Genomic DNA, 4,866 nt, shown 5'->3' on the forward strand with positions numbered 1-4,866 from the left:
CTGGCCAGTGCAAGGTCATGAGTTCAATCCCTGGTACAAAAATAAATATATAAAAGAATGACAGAATACTATAGTCAGGTTGGTATTACACATATTGTAATTATAGAATTCTATGTGTGCATCTGGAAAGATATTTATGATATATAATATTACCTGTGCATGTATGCATTTTATGTTTTTGTGTGTGTGTTCTTGTACATACTCCTGCATATTTCTTTGTATGTATTTCTAACTTTTTGTAGGCTCTTGGAATTTAACTCAGGAACTTGTGCTTGATAGGCTGGGGCTGCACTGCTGAGCTAGGCATCCAGTTCTTCTCTGGATATGTAATTGATGAAAGATCAACAAGAGTTTTTTTATAATTAGTCCTTCCCAATGGAATGGATGCAGTATAACAATGCCTTTGTATTAATGATAAAGCTTTACTTGTTTTTAATATAGTTTTATTAAGCTTATGCTTCATTATTAAAAATAATTTTCAGATGAAAAGGGAAGATAAAGTAATTAGGAAATGGAAGTAGGCTCTGGATGGTTCTGCTGAAAATGTCCTGAACATACTCTTCCTGCCACAAATTTATTTGACTAGGTTATAGTGGCTTCTAGGATAAATATTGAAGAAATTAAATTTATTAATTTATTCCTTAGAACTAATATTCAGAAAAGACTTTATTATACAGTGAGGCAAACAACGGATGAGAGCTTGAATACCATTATGTCTCTAAATTTATTGGGCTTCAAAAATTTTTATTTATTTTTAGTAAACTTATACAAAAAGGTAACTTTTAAGGGTTATCAACTGCTCACATCTAAATTAGGAACAATAAATCAAAATATTCCAATAGGTGAGGGAGACAATTTTTTCATGTTCTACAGAATTTTGAAATTGTTTTTTTTTTTTAAAAAAAGCTGCCTAAACAGTTCAACAGAGCTGAGGAAGTAAGTCAACAATCACAACTCTTTGTGGGGGTCTTTGCACTATTATGCTTGGCTCAAATAATTTCTTTACACTGATATTACTCAGAATATGAGCAAATCCTTTTGAACTTTCATGTTTGCTTTACTATGTTATTAAATTTAAAACTAAATTCGAACAATACAATTGCATGAGAAATATTTCTTCTCTTGATTAGACCAAAATGTGTGCCCTAAAGCTAGGTTAAGTAAAGCTAGTTAAATAAATTAGTTGTACAAATTTGCGCTCTCGATATGCATGTTCAAGCACTATTAGAAAACATTATTTTTGTGTGTAAGGAAATCTTGACTCTCCCGCAGAAGGGCACATTTCTTAATGGCTTCTGCAGGATTAAAATGTCTCCTGAGAAATGACCTGGCTCCCTGCGCTCCATACTTCACTTTGGAATTCGCGACCAGAGTACACTACCAGCAATAGATCTTACTGCCTCATTGAGCAGAACCAATTTTGAATGGCACTGTGATGTGAGCTGGTCCAGATAGAGGTGACAAACTATTGCTGACTGGACACGTGCAAACATTAAGGAGGAGGAAATCAACATTTTTGGATGGGAGGTCAAAAGAAAAGTACAAAAAGAATGACTGTCTCTGTCACTTTTCGAAAGAACAATCAAAACAGTGTTGTATACAAAGGCATTATTTTTGAAAGGCTTTAAGGACACTTCATATCTTAGCATTATATTGACAAGTAACATTTACCAAAGAAAAGTGAGATAAAATGAAAGAAGCATTTTTCATGTTTTTTTCTTTTTTTGTTTATAGCGAAAAATACACCAATAAATAAAACACCATAAATAACATCACCTCTTCCTGATAATATGATGGAGTTTCTTTGGTTATTTCAGACACTTGCCTTTCATTTATAATGCTACAAAACTCCGCAAGCTTCAAGAAGGTTATTTTGACTTTGTTTTGAGTCCTGTACTTGATGACCTGAAACAGAATAAAGATGTAGAAATGACATCCACACCTCTTAATTGGTATCATTAAGAGAATTTTTTTTTTATGCCAGAGGACAAGCAAGAGACCTCCTTGAGATTACTATGCACTTGGGAAAACTGAAACTGTCTTCTAATGAGAACACAATGTTTGTAGCTCTTTAAAAGATACCAATTAGCATTTGCTATACAGTTTCAAACAGATAATTCGCTCTGGAAGTAGTCTAAGTACTACTAAGTAGTCTAAGTGCCTCAGAAAAGATGAAAAAGACTTATGAGGAGTAGAAACAGTGCAGAATAATTGAAGAGATGACAAAAGCACTAGAAAGGAAAATTGAGATTTGGTTTATTAACATGTGTATATTTGTGTACAGACATTTGTTCATCAACTTAAGAGTTGTTGAGTGAAAATTGTGTGATTTATTATAACACATGTCACAGTGGAAACTGCTATCTACTGCAAACTGGGCTTGAACCTAGAAGAATGGTATAGGCCAGATGTTTATAAAGTAAGTCTAATTCTTGAAGAAATGTGCTGTAGCAAAATGGCTTTATTTGGAAAAAAAAAATATATATATATATATTCCTTTTTATGTATTTGGTACAGGGTCTCACTATGCAGCTCAGACTCATAGTGGTCCTCTTGACTCAGCTTCCCCAGTGCTTAGATTGCAGGCTTTTAGGTCCAGTTTTGGTGGCCCAGCACAGCATGCAGGGCCATCAAGGCATGTAGTACCAAAGATCAAACCTAGGTTCTTGCACTTGCCAGGCAGGATCTTAAACCACCAAGCTGTCTCCCCAACCTTGTGTGTTCATATGTTAACAAAGGATTTTGTAGAGATTTTTCTATGTCTGATCAATCATTATTACAGGGGCTACTATTGTAAAAGATGACAAAATCCTTTCTGATTGCTCCTTGATATTTCTGGTGTGAGTGCTTGCACGTGTGTACCAAAAGCTAGAATAGACCTCCCGTAACCTCTCAATAGGGCTTATGTCATGGTAGAGATATCCTCAGCATCATTACTCAATGAATTGGTGACCATTGCAATTTACATGCAACTGACGATATTTCACTACAGAGTCAGTGTTTTTCTGAGGTAATTAAGGATAGTGTCACTTTCAGGGGTCAGTGGAATGTCAGTGGAATTCTGTAGAATTAAACTCCCCTAAACCCTATTGACTCCTACTCCAAATTTTTAAGAAACAATTGTTTAAGTACTTTCTCTGGGTTTAATTTTTCCATCTGTGAAGTTCAAGAACTTTAGATCCATGTTCCTCTGTCTTCTCCAACCTAGCAATTTATAGTAACCACCAGAGAAGAATTTAAAATAGACTTCTTCTCTAAACATTTGAAAGAAAAATGTTTACTTAACCTGAGATTTGATATTCTTTTAGCATGAAAAGTAGACAACTAAGAGGAGCATTCTCAGGGCCAGCAAGATAGCTCAGTGGGCTAGGTATCTGCTTCGGCAAGCACAAGGGACCAGGGTTCGGTCCCCAGCACCACATGCCATGCGATTACTGCCCCTGGGCTCACTAAGCCAGGCCCTGAGTTCAGGTGTGGTGGTCCCTGCCTGTAATTCCAGCACTGGGGAGGCTGAAAACAGGAGAATCATTAGGAGTTTGAGTTGCACAGTGAGGCTCTCTACCAAATGCATAAAAAAGAGGGAGAAACATTCTCTCTCTCTCTCTCCTTCTCCTCTCTCTCTCTCTCTCTCTCTCTCTCTCTCTCTCTCTCTCTCTCTTTAATTTTTTAATCTAACAAGACTTAATTTTATAAAACACAAAATAAATTACCCTATTAAGGTCAAACATTAACTCATTGAATTTGAATTGATTTGTAGACACTGAGCCAGCAGCTGCTTAAAAATGACAGTAGTATGCTGTTTCTGCCCTCCCCTATGTTATTCACATATTGCACTAAGGTAAACCTTCTTAAATCCATGTTTACTTACTATTAAACAGAGATTTGAGAAAATATGCATTTAGAGAGAAGTTATCCTGAACACCATGCCATTTCAAAAAAAAATTAATACTTATACCCAGAAGAGCTTTATTTAACATTTTCAATACCCTGTTAGCTAATAATTAAATTAACAAAAATCTGCTTTCATACTAATCAATTCTATTCTGGAACAAAGGAGAATGTTTTGGAAATAATGAATTCTCTTCGAGTTTAATGTTTTCTGTGGTCAGATATGGTTTATGCAACCAGTGCCTCATGTGGTAGAGGGCCAGTTCTTAATTTGGCAAGGTTGAAGTCCTGATGTACTGGTGAGAAATTGATACCGTTGCTGTTGTCCAGTCTACAACAGAATGGAGTAGGCGGAATACATGAGCACACACAGAGGATTCTGGAAAGAGAAGACAGTCCATGTTTCTGATGTGGACATAACTGGAGAAAGTATCTCTGCTTCAGCACCTGTGGGCCTCAGTTTTAAAGGATGAGCATAAGTTAGGTGAATAAATTCAGGCAAACGATCCAAATCATTTTTAAGTAATTAAAATCTTTAAGTAATTTTGTGTGTGGCACATGAGTCAAAAGTAAAAAACAATCTATCTTCACAGTCAAATCAGTGGAGTGAGTAGATAGTAAGTTGCATAAATTTTATTTAGTGAAAATAATAGAATTTCCAATTTAGGTGAATCAGTCTATTAGGATTAGTATCAAATACATGTTTAGCATTGGAGTCAGCATGGGGAAAGTAAGTCTTTGACTCCAGAAGTTCAGAATCTACTGAAATAATGACCCAAGAAAAACAAAGATAGAAATACAAATATCAATTTTACTACCAGTTAAAATGCAAAATTAAATGTGGATCCATATGATTTTGCTGATTAACACCTCCTTGATTTAGACTGATTCACACACACATCTGGTATACTTAAATAAGAGATATCTTCCTCTGCTTAGCTTCAGGGATGTGCTTGACTTTCTAAAAAGATGATACAC

Source organism: Octodon degus, unplaced genomic scaffold (genome assembly GCF_000260255.1).
Source record: "Octodon degus isolate 3935 unplaced genomic scaffold, OctDeg1.0 scaffold00202, whole genome shotgun sequence".
NCBI classification, from domain to species: Eukaryota; Metazoa; Chordata; class Mammalia; order Rodentia; family Octodontidae; genus Octodon; species Octodon degus.